Source organism: Culex quinquefasciatus, chromosome 2, assembly GCF_015732765.1.
Source record: "Culex quinquefasciatus strain JHB chromosome 2, VPISU_Cqui_1.0_pri_paternal, whole genome shotgun sequence".
Taxonomy (NCBI): domain Eukaryota; kingdom Metazoa; phylum Arthropoda; class Insecta; order Diptera; family Culicidae; genus Culex; species Culex quinquefasciatus.
In genome coordinates, this window is record NC_051862.1 from 206360247 (window position 1) to 206387732 (window position 27486).

The 27486-nt window shown below is 37.1% G+C and overlaps 1 long non-coding RNA gene across 1 annotated transcript; it reads right to left on the reverse strand.

The window, feature by feature from the left end:
• On the reverse strand, positions 1–27483 carry LOC119766551. Its single transcript, XR_005276976.1, has 4 exons — positions 27367–27483; positions 26599–27300; positions 1812–2977; positions 1–1757 (listed from the first exon to the last, which is right to left on the reverse strand). It is a non-coding gene; the product is annotated as an uncharacterized LOC119766551 (long non-coding RNA).
• Between the last annotated feature and the right edge of the window lie 3 nt (positions 27484–27486).

Sequence of the window (27486 nt, forward strand, 5' to 3'; positions counted from 1 at the left end):
TTTCCTGGCATCACTGCTGCGCTGCTGGTAGCGTTGGTGGCCACCCTTTGTTCTTTATTTGCCTTCGCTTCTCGCTCGGTTTTCTGCAGCCTTCGATTGGAATGTGTAGTCAAAAGTTAAATGTCAAAAGACTTGACGCGTTTGTTTTTTTGATGGCGCTTGCTAATTATTTACATGTTTCGGGATTATTTTCCAAATGAGTGACTAACTAATGTGCAAAAGAACATATTGCCGAAAGCAGTTTTGTATCGAAAGCGCCGTGAAAAAGCCAGCGAAAGTGAAAAGTTGATATTGGCGATATTCATTAGGCGTTTGAGGGTTTCTCGCGTGTGTCATTGTGTGTGCCAACAAAATGATGAGAAATGATCTCGAAAAATAGAAATTATGATCAAAAGTGCATTAAATTTGATTTTTTTGGCCAGTAAGTGGCATCAATTTGCGTGCTTACTCGAGGTGGTGCTGTTGCTAGTTAGTTTAAAGACTAAATAATATTTTTGGAACTTTAATCGAGCATCAAACTCTCCATATGAGAAAGATAGGTGTTTGATTAGAAAGGGTATATTTCCTCTATTTCCTATAGGACCTTTTTTGTCAAGATGACCCGCGAAGTTAATCTTTTAAAATTGATATAAAAATCCATTTTAAATCCGTTGCGGTCATACAAAGGGTCATTGTATTCAGAAAAATAAGCTTTATCATTGTGAACAATAATATTTTAGGTCCCAATTTGCAACATTGCCAAATGATTTTTTTAAACTTGTGCCATAGCTCAAAGGATGGCATTTTTTTAATCTTAAACATATCCAAAAATAAGGTTTAACAAATGTCTTTTTATCAAAGACATGTTTTCACATACTCCAAATCAGACTTGTCCTTCCGGGGTTTTGACTACACAAACCTAAAAAATTAGGATAGTTCATACGAAATGCAGATAAATAATCACATTTTACGTAAATTTTAAAATTGCTGTTCAAATATTATTTAAAATTTGATTAAGACAGAATTGATTATTGATATTTATGAAGATTCATAAGCTTATACTGCAAGTCCTTAATTAACTCTTTAACTTATCCAGCCGCTCATCATCGCAGTCCCGCCAGTCCAAGTGGAAAAATACACAAAATGCAAATAGCTCTTTTAGCCATCTCAATCTGTACCATATTGATGTTTATGTACTCAATCCCACAGTACATGAATAAAAAAACATCCTAAAAACAAGTTTAGGTAACGTTTCCCTCCATCCCAGTCCTTTTTTAGTCCTCTCGATCCCTCTTCCACCACGAGCATGTGTCGATTGTTGGCGCTATTAAATGTACACATTATAATTATTTTATCGGCAATTAGAGAGGTTGTTTTGGGCGACGACGACGACTCTGTTGAGTTTTTGAGGGGTGGGATTTGCCGGCCGGAACGGAAAAAAGGCGAACTTTTTCAACAGCACAGTGTTTTATGATGCAATTGCCTGCCGATTCTAACCTCCTAACGATTACGTATACGCTGCTGCTGAGCGGAAGTGTTCGAATTGTGCGCTTTTTCCGGCTGTTTGCTTTCGTTGAGGTTAGGGTAAGTTGTCCTGGGTTGGTTCTTGAGATCATTGATTGATCTGATTTAGTCTTGGTATTGGAATTATCACAATGTCCCATGCTATTCTTCTAGAGATCTACAATTTGACATGGTGGGCGCCGTTGTTGGTCATGGGAGCATTCAAATACTGCAACAGATGACATGGAAGAACAAGCTCTAAAATTTGTAGAGTACTGAAATAAAAGGTTAATTTTCGATTTCCTCAAGTCCATAACAAGTCATGTTACCCTAAATCGATGGCGGAAAAAAAAATCCCGGCAGCCCTGGAGCAGCTGTCCTTTCACCACAACGAACAGGCACCATATGTGGCGATAGTTTACAACATCTTGCCCCTCAACGGCCATTTAAACGGGTCCCCTCCGGAGAGCTGCCTACCGACGGGAGACCGCTAGCCGTCGGCAATCCTCCGGCTGATCGGAATTGCCGACATTCGCGACTCGAGTGAGAGTGGAATGAACATCGAAAACAGTGTTCTCCGTCGGAGTTTTGTTCAGTTGGTGCCCTGCTGGAGGTTGTTCTTGTTCAGATCGCGACGGGAATTGGGTCAAAGAGTATCCGAGGACCGGGGACGAATGTGATTGGGAAATGTTCACGATGAGCTCACGCTGATATGTCGCTTTTCAGCGAAAGTTGTGCATTTATGGAAATTCTTGAATTGAGGATACGTGTCGACCGCGGTAGGAGTCGGTCTTTGTTCGAGGAACAACGGTTTTTTGAGTTTTGTTTAGTTTTTTTTGTTCATTGGAATCGAAGCCGGAGACGACTCTTTTTGAGGACTACCTCGACTAATGCTCTTCCAAATGGCCTACTTGAGCGACTCCAACTTTTAGTCCTACAACAACTTCGATTCCGACTCCAACCCCAACACAGACTCCCTGAAAAAAAAATCATTCAAACTACTTTGAACAAACCAATTCCACGTAGAACACCTCTCCCATTGATCCCGTCAAGAATACCGCTCATCACTGGCATGCCGCCCACGGCTCTCCGGTTCCGGATTACGGATGTTTTAGTCGGATTAACGAGGTTCCGCCTTGATCTTGCAAACTCGGGCCCGTTGGTGGCGGCATCCTCAAAACACCCGGGAAACGTTCCAAAGAGAACCGGCCGGCCGGCCTCATTAGGTTTTTGTTATTTCTTCTCACCCATAGTGTTCGGACCCTCTAACCGGATTACCAACCCACCGTGGAATCGGAGCCCAGAGTGGATTCCGTCAGCTGCAGCATCGCCCAAAATGCGGTCGTGGGATATGCTAAATTTTGCACGCTGACCGACAATCGCCAAATTGGGATGCATCTCATCTTATGTTTTGCGGGATCCTCTTGGGTCGGAGGATGAGATGAGATCCTTCTGGATCAAAAAAAAAGAAGATCCGAACAGCCGCAGGATGATCCTGTAAATAGATCGGATAATGAAGAAATGAGAAGATCATCGAGCGTCGGCAAGCTTCTTAAGTGAGGTTAATGAGAGGTAATGGAAAAATTGCTTTATTATTAAAAGGTCGGGCACAGAGGGCAGTTTGCAAATATTGGCCGGTTTGTGTGGGGTCAATATTTTCAAACATTGTGGCCACGTTTGTTCGGGCCAGCTCGAGCGAGTCCTGTGCGGTGGATTTGGGCGAGGTTTGGGTTTCTTGAGGAAAATATTTGCCCCAACAAATGCTGCTAATGTACGCTGAGCCGCAGGATAATTATGAATACATGGAATCATAGAGCCCGGAGATTCAAGAAAATGATAGCACTTTATAGAAAAATGATGTGAGAAGGCTGGTTACGCTTCATACAACATTTTTATAATGTGTCTGGAAATTTTGATATAATTATTTGCATTGCTTAATTATGGTACCCTAACATGTATATTAGGGTGTAATATGGTTGTATGGAAAAAAATAAAGTTGTCCAAATTTAGCGAGCACAGCAATTTTTCAGTTCCTTTTAGGGTCCTTAACCACTCCCCAAAGTTTGGAAACGATTGGTTTAGTCCTCGCTTTGCGCAAAGCGATTCAATTTTCCATATAAATTTGTATGGGAAAACCCATTTTTTTGGATTTTGATATTTATAAAATCCACGTTTCACGCTGTACTCAAACCGGATTCATATTAGGATGCTCTGGAAGATGCTCTACAACTTTCTCAAAGAAAGTATGGTGCTAACTTGCTCTTAAAAAAAGATACAGCGTGTTCAAAACTCGTCTAAAACGTGTTTTTTGCTCGAAAATCACGTTTTAGACGAGTTTTGAGGACGCTGTATCTTCTTTCAGGGACAAGCTAGCACCATACTCTCTTCGGGAAAGTTGTAGAGCACCTTCCAGAGCATCCGAATATGAATCCGGTTTTAGTACAGCGTGAAACCTGGATTTTTTAAATACAAAAATTCAAAAAAATGATTTTTCCCATACAAATTTATATGGAAAATTGAATCGCTTTGCGCAAAGCGGGGACTAAACCAATCGTTCCCAAACTTTGGGGAGTTGTTTAGGACCCCAAAAGGAACTGAAAAATTGCTGTGCTGGAAAATCGATTTTGATATTACACCCTAATGTATATAGGTCATCGCTGAAATTTTTAAGTTATCGCAGTTTTAGTGAAAAAAGTAGTTTTTTTTTGCCTGTGTGGATCAATCGGACCGCGCACTGGAATCACAATCCAGAGGTCGCCGGTTTGAATCCTGAGGTGGACACAAAAAATCTAAGTGTAAATACAGCAATTCCCCACGAAAACAGCATGGAAAAAACCAAAGTGCTCGGATCGGGCTCAAAATTTGTCTGGGTTTCCTTGGCCGAAATAATTAGACCCGTTTTTTTTTGTTTGGCCATTAGGGTGACCTACGCCGTGTTAGGGTGGTCCTAAAAATGACAATTTTTGCCGATTTTTGTAACCGATTTTAACTGTCTTAAGTGCAAACAAAAGGATTTAAATTGGGCTATAAAGGAAAAATAGTTAAAAGTTTCAAATATCTAGCCTAACATTAGAAAAGGTCAAACGAAAGCTTAAAATTCTCTTTTGAAGGTCTCGGGACCAATGTTTTCAATATTCCGAGACACGATTTTTTGAAGATAAAAACTGGGGTTTTCGACGCTCCGCGCGCAAAAACGGAAAAAGACGAAAACGGCAAAAAAAAACTACTTTTTTCACTAAAACTGCGATAACTTCAAAAATTCAGCGATGACCTATACATGTTAGGGTACCAAAAGTTGCGTATTCGTTGGTTATCGCTGAAATTGTTAAGTTATCGCAATTTTAGTGAAAACGCGCGTTTTTGCGCGCGGCGCGTCGAAAACCTCAGTTTTTATTTAAAAAAATCGTGTCTCGGAATATTGAAAACATAACTATACCATTTTTTGCTATGTTATGTAAAATTTTCCGAGGAATCTGATAAAAATATTTTCAGACATGGTCCGGTATTTGGTCCGGAGACCTTCAAAAGAGCACTTTAAATTTTGATTTGACCTTTTGAAATGTTAGGCTAGATATTTGAAACTTTTAACTATTTTTCCTTAAAAGCCTAACTTATACCTTTTTTTTGCGCTCAAGACAGCTAAAATCGGTTTTAATTGTGTGGAGTTATGATTTTTTTTTAAATGTGTTTTTTACAAAAATCGACGAAAATTGCGATTGCCACCCTAACACGGCATTGGTCACCCTGATGGCCAAAAGAAAAAAAAATACGGGTCTGATTATTTCGGCCAAGGAAACCCCAGAAAAATGTTGAGCCCGATCGGAGAACTTTTTTTTGAATCATGTTGTCGTGGGGAATTGCTGAATATACATAGAAAAAAAATTATGGTAATTTTCATCAGGAAATGGTGACAGATTTGGTGGCAAAAAAATGATTAATTTTACCCCAGAAAATAATGAATTTTCATCAGTTTTAGATGAATATTCATCAGATTCACATTTTTACACATTTTTTATGTAATATTACTCAAAAAAAGAGGTAATATTCAACCTACCAAATTTTCAACATTCCAAAATTCAACTTTTTTTTTCTGTGTAGGTATTCGGTGCCCTCTCCCCGTTTCATACCTTGACACTTAGGAGACCCGGGAGGCGGTAATTTAATAGGCAATTAACCATTCAAATTTGACTAATATGGGGTCGCAAAAATTGAAATTGAAGTCTTATAGGGGAATTATACCCTTTTTCAGCCTATTTCTATTATCGGCCTATCAGCACTTTGTTCATGAATTACGGCTTTCAAAAATTGTTTTTGACTGTCCCAAAGTTATAAATAGCTCGAATTAAAGTGAGCAAGCAACTCTCCACTGTTGAAATATCTGTAAATGTTGATTTAATAGCGGAAAACGGCAAAGTGATGAGAATTGGTCGAACGGCTTAGAGTTATTAAAATGGGTATATTTCCCCTACATGTCATTTTTTCATTATTCCATTATCAGAAGTCCCATGCATATCTTCGAACAATCGAACTTCGGATTAACAATACCTTGGATAATCGAGGCTACGGATAATCGAGTCTGTTACATAATTTTTATAAGTTTTTAATCATTTAATATATTTTACAGATATATTTTAAAATCAAACTATAAGAAATCCAATACTTGCATAGCAGATTCCATAGCAAATCTTTTTTTTAGCTTTATGGGCTGACACTCGGATAACCTTACAGTGACTATAAATTTTACATTATTCTTTTAACCATGATATCATATTTCAAACCGCCAGCTAGTAAGAGACACCAGCTCTTTTCAAAAAACAACGTTCGGAGATTATCGCCTCCCTCCTTCCCTCTTACCAAATACCACCAAATTCACCTGATCCTATACGATCGGCAAACATTGAGACGACTAATGCCCGGTAATGTGCTTCAAACAAAGCCCATCAGAAATCTCCCACGTGATCTGTTTGCCACAAACAAGATCAAAATATTGAGAAAATATTTGCAAACTCGTGCCGCTTTCTGTGTCCTACCATCCACGGCTCAGGAGGATGACAATAAAACAATTTTTCCATTGACCTCACTTGGACTTATTGGTGAGGGAGGGATACTTTGGAGATTTCTTCGTAATCCTTCAATCCGTTCTATTTTATGAAGATTATGCTGAGTCTTAAACCCCTAAGTAATCATCCCTAATTATCATTTGGTTTAGGCTTCACCAGAGTTTCGCCCCAAACACCTTCGAGATTTTTGAAGATTTTTCTTAAAATGCTTGAAAATATTTGGAATAAATTTAAATAAATATCAGGTGAAGTATTAAAACAACACTTTGGCTGAGTTGAAACCACGCGCTAAACATATGAGCAATGTTTTTGCTCTCTTCAGATTGCTCGGTTGAAAAATGCAAATGCAAGGGGATCCATTTCCATATTGAAGTCGTCTGGGGAGGCTCAATTTTGCGTCAAGTCTTTTGTATTGTTTTTTTTTTCAATATTCTGCATATGCACAATTGCATCCATTCATCAACACTTGCATTTGAATGCTGTAATCAAAATGTGTAAGCTATCCAGGTCTTCCCGTGGTGGTTTCTGTTGTTTTCCCAAACAATTTTCATAATTTGACGTTAATCGTCGCTGTGGGATTCACACAATGCCAGAATGCATTCCGTGGAGTTATGAATTGATGCATTAGTGAAATTGAAGACTTCGTGCAGACCCTCATCAACCGGTAGCATCAAGAAGTCCCCGAAATTGTTAGTTTCTTTCGAAAGTTCAAAACGAATCTCGGCAAAAATTCAAACCCTATAATAATACTCATTAAGAGATTATCATCATCATCATTATAGATCAGAAGTTGATCCCGGCATCGACTCGGAAGCTGGTTGAAGCCAGATTTGATTTTAGCCCACCTTCCTGTTCTGCATCGCTGCGTACATCATGGGCCCTGACGGACCGCCAATGTTGGCTCGCAGGTAATTTTACGGCGGCGGGGGTGTTCTCCGGCGGCAGCATCACAGACAATAAGCGTGGACGGAGTTTGCTTGAAAGGCTGATTAAGAGTTATTTTGCCAGCACGCTTCACCAGTCGAGAACAGGGCCCTTGTCAATGGGAGATCCGGGTAAAGCAAAGCAAAGTCCTGGGAGGATGTGCTTCTGTTTTGAAAAGGGGCTTGAACCTGCACAGAAAAAGGAGACCCAAGCCACTGCTGTGTACAGTAGCGAAAATCGACGATGTGGGCAAACCATAGGGGATTATGTTTGTAAACATTTGAACAAAGGCATCGAGAGTGAGTTTATGCTAATTTATGATAAATATTAACAAGTGCGAGTAAACAGGAAAAGTACGAAAAAGATCGATTACCAGCTGTTGATTTAATGTGTATGTTAATATTGTAAAAATCTTCAAAGACTTTAAAAACTATTTGATATTCAAGGTTTTTCAACATTTAAACTAATTGTGAAGAACTTTTTTTTTTAATTATCAAAAGAATTAAATATATTTTTCTTTTGAAATTCATTTGAAGAAGTTTGGTTGAATTGGAAGTCTTTGTTTTTTTAACAACAAGATTATTTGTGTTTCAATAATCCATGATTTACGGGAGCGAATGACCTATGCATAAGGTAAAAGTTCCTACACTACACTGAAAAAAATGATACACGGTAAAAAATTGTAATTTTTAATTTAACTTTTTGTCACTAAAACCTGATTTGCAAAAAAAAAACTATTTTTATTTTTCGTATTTTTTTTTATTTTTCGATGTGTTTTAGGGGAAATTAAATGCCAACTTTTCAGAAATTTCTAGATTGTGCAAAAAATCTTTGACCGAGTTATGAATTATTTGATCAATACTGATTAAAAAAATCGAAATATTGATCGCAAAAAAATTTCAACTTCATTTTTCGATGCAAAATAAAATTGGCAAGCAAAAAGAACTTTAGTGAAATTGAAAAGTTGAGCTTTTTTAGGTAACTTTTTTGAAACTAGTCACAGTTTTTCATTTTTTTTAAAATAAGTGCACGTATTTGCCCACCATTGAAAAAAATTATACGTTGAGAAAATTCTCTAAATTTTGCCTGTTTGAATTTTGTTGATACGACCCTTAGTCGCTGAGATATTTCCATGGAAAGGTTTAAAAACAGGAAAATTTATGTTTTCTAAGCCTCACCTCAGCCTCAGCCTCATTTTCAAAACAGTTACCTAAAAATGGCTATAACTTGAAAGCAGTGCTCTTTATCAAAATTTTACCAGAGTACTTTTTGATTGCAAATCAAAAAATCATCGAAAATTAAGTTGAAAAATGTTGCTACCAATATTTCATTTGTTTTTTGAAAATATCAGTACTGATTAAAACAATTATAACTTGGTTAAAGATTTTTTGCACAACCTGGAAATTTCTGAAAAGTTGGCATTTGATGTTCTTTATCAAAACAAAAAAAAAAGTTTTTGCAACTGAGTTTTAGTGACAAAATGTTAAATTTAAAATCACAATTTTTATTTCGTGTATAATTTTTTTCGGTGTAGTCCTTATCCATACAGATCCATACCTACAACTTTGTCCAAGACACCAAATCGATCAAAAAATCCTTCAAAAGATAAAGATTTTTGAATTTTCATACATCATTTTTGTATGGACCGCTGCCATATTTGTATGGAAAATTATATGGACAAACTAATAATTAGAGGGTAACGATTCTCGAGATTATCAATTTCCCGGAAATCGAGAGTTGAATTTGGCCATTTCCCTGGAATTCCCGGGACCCGGGAGTTTTTTTTACGCCAATGGCAGTAATTTCTTTTCAATCAATTAAGTTACATTTAACTCATACTTATTCTATGAAACGTTAACTTCAGTATCCTCTTTATATGAGGAACTATATCTACCTTTTGATTATTTTTTTTTTCTGAATCTGCAAATGCAAGATCGTTTCTTGTGATTTTTGGGACTCAAAATTGTAGTACATATAAAATGTTAACGAATCTTTATTCGCACTGAGTGATTTTTCAAAAGTTTCACAAGCTTGTTGCTAAATTTTTGTGAAGTAAAAAAAAGCGTATATAATTTCCCAGAATCGAGATATTTACAATATGATAAACAACGAATTAAAAACAACAATTCGACGTCGTCGTGCTATCTTGTCGCACCCGCCATTTTGACGTTCCGAGAAAAACGCGTTTTAATGTTTGACCTTGAATATTCAAAAACGAGAGCACGCAATGTAAACAATAACAAACACGTTTTGTTTGGCTCACCATTCTGTGCATTGTCCCAAAGTTTGGTTGAAGTTGGTTGCTGGAGTCCCGAGTTATAATTACAAATGTTTACGGTAGTCTAGCTTGTACGTGCGACAAACGCATCCTGACTTTCCTGGCCTGAAATCCCTTTGGCCTTTTGTCGCACTTACATCAATTTTTATGGAGTGACAAGATAGCACGACAAGATTGAAACTACTTTCATATGTAAAGTGACAAAAATGCACCGAGTTTTTTCGGTTTTTGTTGAATATCTCAGGATTGAAATCGAATTTTGGGGATCTGTGAAGGTCAAAAGGTGAGGCATTGTGAGCTGCACAAAATGGCGTTCTTAACTCAATTTGGCCCAAAATGCACGTACGACAAGTTAGCACGATGGCGACGAATTCAAACTTGTTTTCTTCCTGTTCAGGGTCAACTGTATATATATATTGAAGAAATATTTGCAGTTATCAGGAAACCAGAATGTTCACAATTGTTTTTTCCAAAATATAATTGAATATTGAGGTTATCGTGAAACGCAAAATGATTCATTGGCATTAAAAAAGGAATTTACCCTTGATACAGCGAAATTACAATGCTCGAGAGAGGATATGGAAATTGAATTTATTTTGAAAAAGCTTTTCCCTCTTATAGAAATAATAAATAAAAATAATTTAAAAAACTTTAGATTTCGTTTCTGGGGTGCTAAGTAAACTTCAAGATAAATTTTGGGTTCCAATTGTTTTTGGCTTCTCTCAAATAAAATTTTAGACTTTCTTGGACATAGAAAATTGAACTTTCAATGCTTATGAACTCTGTTATAGGTGGTGAAAAATAAAAAAAAACAAACATATGTTTTCCTGCAATTTTTTTGTGTTTTTAAAAGCTTGCTAATGAAAAACAAAAAATGTTAGATTATTTTCAATTTAAATTTCAAATTTAGCACGTTCCAAAACTGTTGAGTCGAAGTCACGTCACACACTCAAAAAACGACCACCTTCGGCGCACAATTCTGGCCCGACTCCACGTTTACCGCCCATTCAACCAATATCAAAAACCAAACAACCGCCCAAACGGTCGCCGTATGGAGTTGATGAATGGTTTTAACCGAGATCGGAACCACCGAAAGACAATGCGCGCGAAAAGTCTTTTATTGCCGCACCAAAATAGCACGTTCTGCCCGCCCGCCGAGTGACGTGCGCGCGCGTTTTTTTTCCCTCAGCCAGAATTTGAAAGGAAATAATTAACAGGAAGGAAAACAATTGGCGCGCTCCTGCCTCTGTTTCCCCGGGAGGAAAACAATCATTTTCCACGACCGCACACAGCATTTTGGCGCGTGTTTGCTTTTCCATTGATCGAGTAACGGAGAATTGTGCACAGACAAATGGATTAAAAATTATTTGAATTACTAATTATTTTGAAAATATATATTTTATATTGCTGTCTACTCAACACTTAAAAAAGAGCATTTTAATTTTTTTTAACATTTTAAGAAAATGAAATGTCTAATTGTCTGTGACGTTAGATGCTGTCGCCGCCGTGAAACAATGAGATTACTTAATTGCTACTAAAGTGACTGGCGTAAAAAGTATGACGACAGCACGAACTGCTGCTGTGGGTGGTCCATCAGGAGGAGTGAAAATAATAAGGATTTGCCACCCCCAAGGGACTTGGTTGGTGTTTGTTTGATCGACGGAAGGCCCAAAAACGAAAAGTGTCACGAGCTCGAGAAGTTGTATTTTGGGGATGTGGTTTCAGGAAGATTTTTTGGGCAAACAGTACCTTCCTTTGTTTGGTTTAGGAGTTTTTGCACAAAATTAAAGAGCAAACATAATGAGACGAAATTTCTGCTTGTTAAAAGTAGAGCCCAATTCAATAATCCGATTGATATTTCGTTGGACAACTTTTCAAATTTCTTTTCCAAAAAATTATTCTTGTTATTTTAAAAAAGTAAGGTAAAAAAAACCTAATTGAATCAAATTTGAGTTCAAGCAGAGAAAGTCAATTTTTATTTGTTTCTTTTTTTAACTTCATATGTCAATTCCAATTTAGTCATCAATCAGAGACTCAACCAATCCAACCACAAACGGGTCACCCCAGGACAGAAATTCACTCAATTTGTCACCATCTAAAATAAACCACTAAAGTAGCACAATTTATTAAGAAATTATACGCCCTTTATCAGTGCGCAATCATCCCATTAAGGTGTCACGGATTTTTCCACATAATTTCCCACTCGTCACCCCTAGGCCAGGCCATCGAGTGGGGGTGCCTTAAACGCGAAGTAATGCACTCTCCAGCTAGAATATGGACATCGTGAAGCCGTTTTATGGCTCGAAAAGCACTTTATCGCCAGATTCAATCTAATATGTAAATTATATCCTCCATCGCGACTCAGGCCAGCAGCAACCAAATAGACAACGTTTCCCCTTAAATCCGCAATCAGCGCGGTGCGGGGGTGTAGGAGGTGGTATCTGTTTTTTTTTTGTACTGTCAGCTAGGGGTGAAATTGGCTGCTCACGGACGACTCCGGTGAAACCTGTACGATAATTATGCACGACTGGTGCGATAAGGATTTCGTCGACGACGTCTTTTTTAACGATACGAAGCTTGTGGGATTTAGGGTGATAATAGTTTTTGTTTTGATCAATTTTAAGACTCATATTTATCTTATTTAATAAAGTTTTAGCTATTTGTAATTTGACAATTTTTAGAACAGATTTGTTTCTTCATATTCTTCTTTTTCATAAAATGATTTATATTATGTTTTTATATTAATATTTTCTAGGCATTTCAAATGTTGAACAGTAATTCGTCATTTAGTTATCACAAAATGCTTAGAATATTATTACTGTTTTACTACTAAATGTTACAAAAAGACTCACGAAAAATGCAGGATGGTATGTCTCTCCTAAAAAAATACAATAATCATTTGCTAAGACTGTTTTTTTTAAAGTGGTCTAAACGTCAAATTTTTTACAAACTTATAGTGGGAATCGATTTTCCAGACAATTTTACATAAAAGTCTCCATATTGACCATTGTCCTAAGTCAAACCCTTGCGAAGTTACAGCGGTTTTACAAATAAAAATGTTGAAAAAACAGCTTTTTTGGTGGTTTTTGGCATTTTCTTTATGACAGACTTGATTTTTCAGTCTCGAAAATATTTTTACCGGAAAGCTCGTCCAATTTCCCATGAGTTTGCCTTTGACAGCTTTTCAATTTGACTCGTTTTAATATTTATGTAAGATGATTTACTATCCAGATTTCTACCACACTGAAACAAACATTCTGTTTTCAGTTATGAGCAATGTAATTAAGCTTATACATATCTGTAAGCCCATGCATTCAATTGAAAAGCTGTCAAAGGCAAACTTATGGGAAATTGGACGAGCCTTCCGGTAAAAATATTTTCGAGACTGAAAAATCAAGTCTGTCATATATCAGCAATTCCCCACGAAAACAGCATGGAAAAAAAACAAAAGTGCTCGGATCAGGCTCAAAATTTTTCTGGGGGTTCCCTGGCCGAAATAATTAGACCCGTATTTTTTTGTTTGGCCATTACGGTGACCTACGGCGTATTAGGGTGGTCTGAAAAATGGCGATTTTCGTCGATTTTCGCAAAAACCACTTTTTTCGAAAAATCATAATTCCTCGCCATTTTAACCGATTTCAATTGTCTTATACGCAAATGAAAGGTGATAAGTTGGCCTTTCAAAGAAAAATAGTAAGAAGTTTCAAAAATGTAGCCTAAAATATGAAAAGGTCGAATGAAACTCTAAAATGCCGTTTTGACGGTGTCTGGACCAAAGAGCCTATGTCTGGAAATATTTTTATCGGATTCCCCGGACTTTGTTACATAACATACCAAAAAATGGGAGGAGTTCATTAACAGGATTCCGAGATATGAGTTTTTGAAAATAAAATCCGTGTTTTTTGACGCGCCGCGCGCAAAAACCGGAGAATGACGAAATTGGCAAAAAATCAACTTTTTTCACTAAAACGGCGATAACTTTAAAATTTCAGCGATGACCTATAGATGTTATGGTACCAAAATTTTTGTATTTAAAAGACGCAACATTTGGTACCCAGACATGTAGTGCCCGATCCGAGCACTTTTGTTTTTCTCCATGCTGTTTTCGTGGGGAATTGCTGATATAAATTGCCAAAAACCATCAAAAAAACATTTTTTTCAACATTTTATTTTTAAAACCGCTATATTACTTTACAAGGATTGGACTTAGGACAATGGTCAATATGTAGATTTTTATGTAAAATTGTCTGGAAAATCGACTCCCATGTTCGGTTTTTGAAAATTTTGATGTTTAGAGCACTTTTGAAAAAAAAAACAGTTTCAGTAAATGATTTTTGTATTTTTTAAGTGAGTTTCTCCATCCTGCATTTTTCGTGAGTCTTTTTGTAACATCTTAGGCTACTTTCACAAAAATTTTGAACGAAAAAAAAGTGTGCTTACCTTCAAATTTGACTTTTAAACTTAAAAATAAAAAAAAAAAACTCATAAGTTTAGTGTTTTTCTCTTTCAGAGTATTTTTTCAGAAAGCCCGTCAAATTTCCTACAAGTTTGTCTTTGACCACTTTTTATTACGATGCAACGGCTTCGAGATACAGCAATATTTAAATTAAGAAATACAAAAATATTTAAAACACTTACGGCCTTCTCAAATGTCATTATCGAGTGAAACTGGCTCCATTCACACAAAAATGGCTCATATGAGCGTAGGATAACATGTCTAAAAAGTTTCATTGAAATCGGAGAGGGTCGAAAAAAAGCACCTAAAAATTTCCTGTTTTGAGCTGGAATTGCTCATAAGCCATAATTTTTGTACGCCCTTTCACAAGGAAAACTTATTCAAATTTAAGAAATAACATTATTTGTTTTATCAAATACAAGACTTATTAATGATACATGATCAAATGTGCTCAAAGATGATCCATATTATTTGTTTCTAATATGTATAGTAGGATGTAACAAAATGACACTTTTTTGCGGGCATTTCAGGGCATGATCCCCTAGGTGTACTGAGTCAGAATCCCAAATATGAGCCCGATTGGTTGCGACAGGACCTGGCGCTCCGGCTTTAAAGTTTAAATGGGATTTAACCCGTAAAATTGGTGCGTTTTGGTTTTTGCCATTTTTAAGTCCTTCAACGATTTTTGGATTTTTCAAAAACATCATGAGCTTATAGTTTGTGTTTCAGAGCACAACTTTGCCGAAGACTGTGAAGAGATTTGATAATTAGTACTGCTTGTACAATGATTTGAAAATAAAAAAACTTTTTGCCATTGATTTGTTTGATTTGTATTGGCAACACTTTCTTTGAACGCGCGCATCCAGAGCCAGGCGTCGTAACTATAGCAACGAGAAAACATCCAGCGTACAACGGTCAAAGTTTGACACATGGAAAGAAAATTTGGATGTTGTGCTTATGTTTTCGATGGTGCCGGAGGATTCAATCACCGGTGCTGCTCTTTTAATCTGTCGTAGATTCCTGTATTCTATTTGGCAGTGACTCGCAGGATTTAGTTCTAAATCCACCTGGTCCTGTCATTAAGGGAGCGTTCCCGTGTGGATCTTTTTCGTCTCGACCAGTTGTGGTGCTGGGGGACATGTTAGCGAACCTATGCTCGAACATAGTGCAATTGGTGTCTAATGAATTCGCAAAATATCTAGCCAGAGAACTCTGCTGTATGAAAATAGTATTTACTTATGTTGTCAATGCAATACATTAATTTGTTTATGACCGATTTGATTGCCAAATTGCCATAACTCTTTGATTGATTACAAAGCGAGTGAAAACTCTCACTAAAATGCGTGTCTCTCGAAATATCTTCCGGAATACGGAATATTCAAAATGCATACAACATCCGTGCGTAATAAAGCGCTTTCAAGAGAGCCGCGTTTGTTGACACTCGAGCAAGGTTTAGAATCGGTTCTGCCTGGGCATCCAACAGAACCCTGAGAGTCACCGGAGAGCTTCTTGCAGTTCCATAAGAACTTTAGTTCTCAACAATCACAACAACAAAAACAACAACACGACGCTTGGACAAATACATGCCGACCTGTCGCGACACCCCGTAGCATGCGTTGCATAGTTTGCCGAAAGCGCGCCTCAAAAGCGAGTGTTGCCAGAACATGTTTTACGTTATCAGAAAAACAAGAGTAAAGATTTTGTAAATTCTGTACCATTTTTCAGAGCGGTCAAATCTCTTCGCAGTCTTCGGCAAAGTTGTACCCAACAAAAACTATAAGCTCATGATGTTTTTGAAAAATCCAAATATCGTTGAAGGACTTAAAAATGGCAAAAACCAAAACGCACCGATTTTACGGGTTAAATCCCATTTAAACTTTAAAGCCGGAGCGCCAGGTCCTGTCGCAACCAATCGAGCTCATATTTGGGATTCTGACTCAGTACACCTAGGGGATCATCCCCTGAAATGCCCTCAAAAAGGTGTCATTTTGTTACATCCTAATGTATATTTTAATTTTCAAAATATTGAACGAAGTTGACTTTATAGCTGTCGGCCACCAATGCTAGTACCAACCACTAGTGTCTTCCTTTTATCTTCAAGGACTTCGCCGCCCTGGGCTCCTAAGTGTATGAAAGTATGGCACGGAGCGACGGCGCCGAATACCCATATTTACCCAAATAATTTTAGAGCGCTCGCCGCGGGATTCGAACCGGCGACCTCTGGATTGTGAGTCCAGTGCGCGGTCCGATTGATCCACACGGGCGGGACAAATATTGAAGCAAATATAAAATTCAGTTAGAGAAATAGCATCAATAAACTAATGATTTTTTCAAGTGTAAAGTCTATTTTTGACTTGATTTTCGATTTCTGATCGAATTATTCAAATTAAAAAAAAAAACTCAAATTGCCCTGCTTGATGAAATACGAAAGTAAACGTTAACATAGTAAATATTCTTTGTACAAGTTTTTTTTTCAATTTTTTTCAAGTTTTTTTTTTGGTATTTTTTGTAATCTAAAGCTCCATTTTTATTCTATCTTTGGATATGGGAAAAATAGAAAACAAATGTTAAAAATTTTGGTGACAAGCCTGAGATTTTGTATATTTGCATAAACCTTTCAATCAGGATTTTTATCAATTATAAAAATTATGATACAGCTAAAAGTTTGCAATGTATCTATGAAATTAATACGTAATAAATATAACATAATATTTGTCAAGATGAATGACATTGCACAAGTTGTTTCAATAGAAAGACTGAGTTTGTTGAAAGAGTACCATAGAGAAGATGGGATTTTGATGACGACTGCGCGGGAAAATTTATTTTACATCATAATTAATTAGTATTTTTGTGTCTTACCTAGTAAAAGTTCTTTTAAAAAACATCAATATTTTTTGATTTAAAATACTGGGTTTGGGCCACTTTCTAAATGTGGAGGTAAAATTGGAATTGAAATAAGTTATTTTGATAACTTAGAGGAACAGTCTGAAAAAGCATTTTTTTACAGAATATTTCATACATCCCTCATAACTTCCTCAGAATAATATTACCTACGAAAAAAAAAAAAACAAAATTTGCATTCCCCCCTCAAAAGCACCACCCTATTGCGGTGTCCGTTTCGTAATTGTGTTATCACCGCCTCCTTGGATCGCCTTCAAGCCGTTGAGTGGTGAAAAATTAGCCTTGAGAGACGCGCGCGTGATTTTCCGTGAATTTTCCACAACCCACGATAGGGGGAGGGAGGATAAGAAAAATAGGACAATCGCGTGACTTATCTATTTCGGGGTGAAACTTCACGAAAGGAGCGCTGGTGCACCGCTCAAACGATAAGCGATTACGCGTGGAATGATTAATTATCATGCATGTCGTGGGTTAAAAAAAGGGGATCCAAAGTCAAGTGGCCGTTTGAGAAGGGCAATTTGTGCAGTTTGTAGATAAAACCTCTTGTGAGTTACGAAAGTGAAGCAAAGTCTTATGGAAAATGTGCAACTGGGCAAATTCCGCCAAGCCACGTGTGTGCACTTCGCAGGAAGTTTTGAAACACCTGGACACAATCTGGAAAAGGAACCGACTCGTCAACTCGCCACAGCTGTTGTCAGACCAGATTGTCGGGAACGCCTCCCGGAAAACCTACTTCTAATATAAGAGTTTCGTCTAAAAGTCATGCTCACTCTTCTCAATTGTGAACACGTGCACCGCGGCGAGGAAAGGCGCCCTCTGACGAAGGCTTCGTCCAGGTATGTTATTAGGTTCGAGTCGCGCGGTAATTTGCATAAAGCATTCCAGTGACAAATGGGTTGCTTCCTTCCGTTGTTCGCGAAGCCACTTGGGCACACAAGGCATATTCCATGCCAGGTAGCGTCCTCAGCGAGGAACAAGTGTACAACCAGTAGGACCACTTTTTGCTTTCCATTCCACCGGGGACTACTCAAATTTCATCGCGCACATTTTTTTTGTCATTCCTCCAGGTATCTTCAAGGAGTTGTTCATCCTCCTTCTCCATCAACAGAACATCTACCCAGCAAGATCAAGCCGTTTTACCTTGACGAAACCAATTTGAGTGTGCATCTGGTCTCAATCTGGAGAGTTGGTGGCGTCGTCTTCGTCCTCCACGACGGCTGTACGCCGTGGGTAGGGTCGTGACATATCGCAATATCTTCAGGGGGCCGGGACTGCCGGCACGAGCCAACTGCTGCAATAATAATAATTAACCGGAAATCAAAACACGCGTCCTTTCTTAAGACGGCTGCCAGCAAGGCTAGGAGGAGAAAAAAAGGAACAACCTCGGCCCGGTATTAAGCATCAGGCACTTCCGCTGGAAGACGCGACGAAAGGTGAGCAGCTCGACGACAACAATAGAAGACGCAGGCACAATGCAAAGAAAATCAGAACCAGAATTGACAGTGTTCGCAGAGAGAGCCAGATTGAGGGATAACGAACGCCGAGGGGCACAATGTGCAGCAGGCATGGTCTGGTGGGCTATTATTAAAATATCAAATTATTCGCCGGTGTTTCGCGCTAGCAGTGCCTTGGAGAATCGGAACCCGTAGGAGGTTCCTTAAACGGTGGTCAGCGTCCTCAAGGTGTGTTGTGTAACGGAACTGAACAGAGCAGAATGAAGAGGCTGATGGATGCAGTCTTGAATGGGGTACTGTAAGAATGCAGTGAAATTATGTTTTTGATTGCAAGTGTTTAGTATAAGTTTTTTTTTTTGCAATTTGCATTCCTTTTTTTACAAATTCGATATGAAATTAAAAAAATAAAAAGTTTGTTTTGCAATTCCGTACTAACATTTCCCTGCAAATTGTTTTATGTTTTATGCAGGGCTGTGGAGTCGGAGTCGGAGTCTGAGCCGGAGTCGGTGGAGTCGGGTCTTTTTGGGGACCTGAAGTCGGAGTCGGAGTCGTCAAAACTCGAACAGCTGGAGTCGGAGTCGGCTAAATTTTATGAGCTGGAGTCGGAGTCGGAGCTGAAAATTTCTGATAACCCGGAGTCGGAGTCGGATTTATCTTAAATTCACAATTTTTATTAATCGTTTAGTATTTGCTATAAAACAGGCTAATATACAAAACATCCTATATTTTTAATTGTTTTTTAAGTCGTATGAACGGGAAAAGTTGAAAATCTAGGTCTCGGATATTTGAAAAGGACCGCGTAAGGCTAGGTTTCTCTTAATGATTCATTAAAAAAATAACAATTAAATTTTTAAATTTATGAGCTTTTAATAGATTAAAAGTAAATTTGAGGTTAAGGGTGCACAGCAACGAAGGAAGTTGTTGTTTTATGTTTTATGTTTTATGTTTTATGTTTTATGTTTTATGTTTTATGTTTTATGTTTTATGTTTTATGTTTTATGTTTTATGTTTTATGTTTTATGTTTTATGTTTTATAATTTATGTTTTATGTTTTATGTTTTATGTTTTATGTTTTATGTTTTATGTTTTATGTTTTATGTTTTATGTTTTATGTTTTATGTTTTATGTTTTATGTTTTATGTTTTATGTTTTATGTTTTATGTTTTATGTTTTATGTTTTATGTTTTATGTTTTATGTTTTATGTTTATGTTTTATGTTTTATGTTTTATGTTTTATGTTTTATGTCTTATGTCTTATGTTTATGTTTTATGTTTTATGTTTTATGTTTTATGTTTTATGTTTTATGTTTTATGTTTTATGTTTTATGTTTTATGTTTTATGTTTTATGTTTTATGTTTATGTTTTATGTTTATGTTTTATGTTTTATGTTTATGTTTTATGTTTTATGTTTTATGTTTTATGTTTTATGTTTTATGTTTTATGTTTTATGTTTTATGTTTTATGTTTTATGTTTTATGTTTTATGTTTTATGTTTATGTTTTATGTTTTATGTTTTATGTTTTATGTTTATGTTTTATGTTTTATGTTTATGTTTTATGTTTTATGTTTTATGTTTTATGTTTTATGTTTTATGTTTTATGTTTTATGTTTTATGTTTTATGTTTATGTTTTATGTTTTATGTTTTATGTTTTATGTTTTATGTTTTATGTTTATGTTTTATGTTTATGTTTTATGTTTTATGTTTTATGTTTATGTTTTATGTTTTATGTTTTATGTTTTATGTTTATGTTTTATGTTTTATGTTTTATGTTTTATGTTTTATGTTTATGTTTTATGTTTTATGTTTTATGTTTTATGTTTATGTTTTATGTTTATGTTTATGTTTTATGTTTTATGTTTTATGTTTTATGTTTTATGTTTTATGTTTTATGTTTTATGTTTTATGTTTTATGTTTTATGTTTTATGTTTTATGTTTTATGTTTTATGTTTATGTTTTATGTTTTATGTTTTATGTTTTATGTTTTATGTTTTATGTTTTATGTTTTATGTTTTATGTTTATGTTTTATGTTTTATGTTTTATGTTTTATGTTTTATGTTTTATGTTTTATGTTTTATGTTTTATGTTTTATGTTTTATGTTTTATGTTTTATGTTTTATGTTTTATGTTTTATGTTTTATGTTTTATGTTTTATGTTTTATGTTTTATGTTTATTCTTTTTCGATATTCTTTTCGATACAGTACCCCATTCCTATGTCCTTTCCTTGCACAGTATGATTTTGATCTTGAAATTTCCTATTTGATTGCGTGTGTGCAATTATTCTGTTTCTTTCAATAAAGAGCAAACCGAACGTTTGTCCCTCGAACTTCTGCTGCTAACTACAGTTTAAGCTTTTTATTCACTGACACGAGGCTCTTGCCAAAAAGGAAGGCGGAGGGTGTGTCGACAAACTGGCTGGCTTCGTTCCGTTCCTGAATTTCCGCTCGACGACCCTCACTCCGAACAGCTCAAAAACTCTGCTGTTGTTTGCTTGCCCTTATTACTGCTGCTGCTCTTCGGTACTTGAAAATTTGTTACTCGACCTAAACAAAGAACCAGACTTGGTTTGGCTTGGCAGTTTGCAGTTCACGGGCTGGCTTTGGAGCAGCCGTTGATGATGCCTTCAACTGCACACAAGTAGAAGTGCGTGGAGTTTGTGTATGTGTGATAATCATAACCTACGTTAACGTACAATTGAATAAGTGCAAGCAGCTGAGAGTTTTGCTCTTTACCGGTTCAATTTGCGCGGGAGTCTGAGTTTGGAACCAAATTGAAATTATTTGTATGACAATCACTTGTCATCTGTTCAGGGAGACGCATGGTCTTTGAGTTAACGTGCATTGTTGAACACCTACAAACTGGAATGTGTTTTTAACACAGCAAACAAGAGCCCTTTTTGGCAGTAGGCTGTGCAGCTCGACACTTATGAATGCAACCGGCCTTCTTAGGTCTTGTACTAATCAGACATGTGTCTGCAGAGTGCAAGTAGGCTAGGCAGGCTGGCTGGTGTGACACAAGAGAGCAACCGGAGATGAACGCTCATTTCTTCCTCATCACACACAGTAAACCTTTGGAGTGTTCTCCTCCTGGACCTTCCCTGTGCTGCATGAGAACATCAATGTCAGTTTGATTGGTCTCTTAAACTTGGTTGAACTTCTCCGTCGGTTTACGTCTTGTGAGTTTAGTCTGATGTTTGTGGTTATGTTTGGTTGAGGCTCTTTGACCGAGACGGCTTCGTTGGAAGGGATCGATTGTTCGATTCGATGCCATTGTCTTTCTTGATGGATAAAGGAACTGTGCAAATATCGACACTAAATTGTCTTTAAATTTGTCCATAGTCACTTTGATTTCAGGCTCAACGTAGACTAAACTAAAATAGCTTGATTTTAAACATTGCATTTCGATTAAGGCAGTTGCAAAAAAAGTTGCATTGTTATTGTTAAAGTCTACACGAAATATGGAAAATAACAAATTTGTCATCTAGGGAAGAGGCAAAACGGCAATTACTGGTCAACCACCTTCTTTAAAATCTACAAATAAGCACGTTTCATTGACCAGCATAGGCTCCCGCTGGTTCTCCCCAAGGGTCAGTTTTGATTGGCTTAAAAGTATACGGTCCGTAATGGTCAGCTTCTATTATGATGGATTAGTTTAATGAACTCCACCCATCAACCTCATCCCTTCCGTCGTAGCAGCACCAAAGTAGGCTGCCGTCAAACTTGGGACATTTCCAGCATCCACCGTCCAACGAAAAACCACTTGACATGTAATGTATGTCACCGCCAGACGAGAGCCCATTACATGGTGTGGCATGCTGCGATCCCACCCCACGAGCTACCACCCACGTGCGCGCTCTATTTTAAAGCCCGCACCCGTCGTCATCGCCGTTTTAAATTGTCCCCTTTTCGGGCTGCCAGCTCGATAAAACCCGTCAACCGACGATGCGTCGCCGGTGGCAGTGACAGCCAAGAGTCGACAAAGTTCACGCTCCATGACCGACGTCGTCGCCGTTTTAAGGATTTCTAATCCTTTTAAAATGTGAATCAAATTAGACGCTCGCAATATTGCGGCTCCAAATGGCAGGCCAAAACAACAAAACAGAGCCAACTTTGGTGGCGGTGACAACTTTCTGGCTTGACAGCTATTATTGTTATTTGGTGAGGATTTTAGTGTGTTTGTGTGGGAGTTTTTCCCCCTTTGGTGGAAAGCCAAGGGTTGTGTGTTTTTCACTTGGCGGGAGTTTTTAATCGGACTAGTCAGCGTGGGAGTGGGAAAAAGTGTGGAAATGTTTGCTTTCGGAAAGTAATTGGTGCGCTGAAAAGGCAGTTTAAGTTTTTCGGGAAAGGGTTTCAACGAATTGAAAGTGAGTTCAACATTCTGAGAAGTTTTGGGATGAATGTTGAAATTATCTGCAATTTTTATTTTATTAAGGCCGTTGCAAATATTTTTTGAAGTTTATGTCCCTCTGACCAAAGTCGAGGAGGGGGTGGGTGGGGGAAATTAAAAAAATATAAAAATTTAAATTACAAGCCTAGGTTTCAATATTTGGATGAAAATAGTAGTTTTTGCAATTCCGTCGTGAAACTAATTACTTTTCCTGTCATTCTTGAACGACGAAATAGCCTACTTTTCTGTACCAAAAATAACAGAATCGAATAGCAACACTTGTTTCGAAAAGTAACACTTTTCAACATTTTTTTGATTTAAACGATTTATTGACAAAATACATGAAAATTTGACATAAAATTTCACTCAGTGTGTGTATTTTGGAATTGCAAAAAATGTTGTATGGAACTCGTTGCAAAACTTGATTTTTTCAGCACTCTTCGTATTTATCCAACTCGGTGAACCTCGTTGGATAAATGTACGACTCGTGCTGAAAAAATCCTCTTTTTGCAACTTGTTGCATAAACTACTATTATGCAACAAGTTGCAAAAAGAGGATTTTTTCAGCACGAGTCGTAAATTTATCTACGAGGTTCACCGAGTTAGATATATACGACGAGTGATGAAAAATCAAGTTTTGCAACGAATTCCATACAACGTTTTTTGTTATTCCGAAAAACATCCTTTGGACAGAATTATAGGACAAATGTCCATGCATTTAGTCAATGAATCGTTCATATCAAAAAAATGTTGAAAAGTATAACTTTTCCTAACAAGTGCTGAAAAGTTCAACTTTTTAGCGTCCATTTCAGTGCTGAAAAGTAGAACTTTTCAGCATTTGTTTTGAAAAGGGTTACTAATCGATTCTGTTATTTTTGGTACAGAAAAGTAGGCTGTTTCGTCGTTCAAGAATGACAGGAAAAGTAAGTAGTTTCACGACGGAATTGCAAAAAAGTGTTTTATAATGCATTTTACAGGCGTACAGTTACTTTGCAATCATTAGTTTTGAAAATATCGAGGTATTGATGGATTGTTTTTTTTTTCGCAAAAAAAAAACTTTTCGTGGGACTGTACATTGGTATTTTATGAAAATTTATAATGTTTAAAAAGGAGTTCAAACATGCTGAATATGATTATAAACGCGGGAAAATGCATTTTAACTGGTTTTCAGTTGATTAAACTTAAATTTTCTTTTTGAAGTTTTTCGAAAAAATATTGAATCATAAATGATCAGTGGGAGCCAACCACCGCCAGCGTGCCTTTCGATCAACGATGATATAGGAAGGACTTTTTTACAGTAATTTAGTCACTTTGAACACTCAAACCTATTGCAATGCAACAAATCACACGACGTCCTGCCTCCCGATCTACGATTATGTAGGAAGGACTTGGGCAAGCCAACCAAAACCGTTTGATCACTTGAGAATGACAGAAAAAGTAAGAAACTTGACGATGGAATTGCAAAAAAAAAAAACATTTTTTGAAGCAATATGAAATTTGCAATCGGAAAGTTCGTTGTATTTTTTTTTTAAATAAAAAGTATCGTTTTCAAGTTATTGCTGCTTTTAGTTATACATTTTCGATTTCTTTAATTTTTTTTTGCATTTTAAAAATACTTTTTTAAAGGAAAGCAACCCTGAAATGTAAAAAAATAACTATTGTGAAGTTTTATGTTCTTTTCAATCAAAATATTTGTATGGACTATGAAATGAAGAAAACGTGTACTTGCAGGCCTTTTCAAAAGTAAAGCTTATTTTTTTAATTTTAATTTTATTGAAAAGATTAGAAAATTTCACAAAAGTTTTTTTTTTCACACTGAAATCCGGACCAATAATTTCCGAGATCAGTTGAAAATTACAGGATAATTAGGTGACACCAGGGATGGAAGAATCGCAAAATAATATTTTTGGCTTGCGAATTTTCTTCACCCTCGAAAGAGAGAGGAAGCGAAATATACAAAAGAAAATCGCTTCCGAACATCTCGAATAAACTCAATCAGTTGAGGATTTTTTTTTGTGAATTTCGTTGTTAGCACCACTTAAAATTATTTATTTTGCCCATCTACAAAAAGTGACAGGTCATTTTTCTACGTGTGTCTCTTGATGAGCGTCAAATGATTTTCTATTGATATCGCTGGGTAACAATTTAAAAACACATTTTCATCGATTCGAATTCTTTGTGAGGCTTTATTTCATTAACGAATTGTCCGTTTTTCGAAGTCTCACAGAGAAAGTAGTTGGAAATTTTTGAATATATTTTTTTCAGGGATGCTTTAATTTCAGAGGTATTTTTAAAATGCAAAAAAAAAACAAAAAGAAATCGAAAATGTATAACTAAAAGTAGCAATAGCTTAAAAATGGAATATTTTATCAAAAAAAAAAATTGTCCAGTTTTTCGATTTCCAAAAAAGTGTCTACGAAACTGCTCAGAGTCACCTTATTAGCATTAATTCTTCAATGTTTACAAATAAATGTTCTGTGAAATAAGTTTTTTTTTGTTTTATCAAGGTTTTTCAAGGTACATTTTTTATCAGATTTTCATGTGTTTACGATTTCGCAAGGGTTATGAAAAAAGGCGAGATGGGAAACAAAAAAAAAAAAGAGAAAAGTTACATGGGTAATTCTCCGCCAACTCACACAGCAGTTGCCCCGACCCCTCTTCGATTTGCGTGAAACTTTGTCCTAAGGGGTAACTTTTGTCCCTGATCACGATGATTACAATTACAAAAATTTTTATATATAAACATAAGGAGTTTGCTTGTAAACATCACGAGTTATCGCGATTTAACGAAAAAAAGTTTTGAATTATTGAAAAACACATCTTTTTTCGCATGCTCAAAAATGAAAGGGGTCGTACCTCCCCTCCGTCATTAGATATCAAAAAATGGACTTCGGGTTCGTGATCAGGGACAAAAGTTACCCCTTAGGACAAAGTTTCACGCAAATCGAAGAGGGGTCGGGGCAACTTTTCCCGATTTCGTGTGAGTTGGTAGAGAATTACCCACATGCAAATTTGATCATCCCAAGTTTCTATTATCCGGAGGTTTGCATGGGACTTCGGATAATACAATCACAAACAAAAAAATCTTTGTTTTTACATTATATTCGAACCCTGAGATCCCATTTTAGTCATATTTGAATGGTCTTGAAAATTACCAAATGCATTTCTCAATATTTCATAACCGACACTTTGGATTTAAAAAATTTAAATCACTGCAAAGTAGTTCAGGGTTCATTCTTAAGCTTGACAATCAAAATAATACAACGATTATTTTTTCGTGACTCGATTATCCAAAGTTTAATTATTTGAATTGAAATTTTGCGAGGCCTTAGGTTGATTAATTCTGGACTGTATGTTTTCAAATTTACCTCTCCGTTGCATCGAGCTGCAGAGAAATCGAAAAACCAATCTCAGATAAGCATTTTAAATGAATTGTTAGAATGAGCAATTTCGAAAACTCCATCACTTTAGCCTCGGGTAATGACCAATCAATGTGCCACACAGTCGTGTCAGTGCTCCATTTTTCATGCTTTCTTTCCAGTCTGAACCATTGCTGGTCGAATCAAAACTCCCTATTTGATCGTTAAGACGCCATGTACAGAAGTACTCCACACAATTCCAAGACCTCCCCCCTACTCCCCATAAGCAACTTACCCACTCCTTGGCGTGTCCAAGTGCCAGCAGCAGCAGCAGGTTTCTCTCGATGTTGTACATTTTCCACAACGCTGCACTTTTCTTCGCATCACTTCTCCACAACAAGCGCAACTACCGCCCAAACCACTCCCGCGGACTCCCTCTCTCTCTCGGTTCGTTCTGTTTGCTCAAACATTTCGTTACTGTTAGTTTTCCGCCCGCTTCATAATGAGCTAACAAGCAGCAACTACCACTTTGTTGGGGTCTCTCCTTTCCTCCAGCGCACCCCCACATCTCATCACCCGTCCCCATGAGAGTCCCAGCGCGATCTCTGGGAGCCAAAGTGGCAGAGTCTCGCGGTGATGAGCGCACGAGTGAGAAAGAGAGCTGTCGAGCAAGGGGGCGTCACCCAGCGCTCGCTCGCTCGTAGTAGGCGAAATGAGCACCAATACCCAGACACACCCAGGGCACATGGCCTGCTTGGGTGCCATAATATGCCATCATCATCATCTGCCGTCGCTGAAGAACGACTGTGAAAGGCAACAAACGCCTGGGTTTGCTGGGAATGGGAGCAGGAGTGGAAGACCGACGACTACTGTTTGTACATAGCATTAACGCTATGTGTATGAATCTTCGGTGTGCCCTTTTTCCGGATCGTTGCTCATTGTCGGTTGGCAGGATGAATGGCTCGGCGAAGGATTGACGCAAAAGGTCCCTGAGCAGCTGTATCGAGTAGACGAGAGGAGGAAGGACAGGATAGCTGAGCAAAGCAGAGGGGGAATGTTTTACCTTTTTATGCTTCTGCTGGTGCCTTTTTTCACCGGTTCTTCTTTGGTTGGTGTGTGAGTCGGGACACGATTATGCGCAAATTTGGTGCTGCACTGTATTGGTGGATGAGCGATTGCCGGT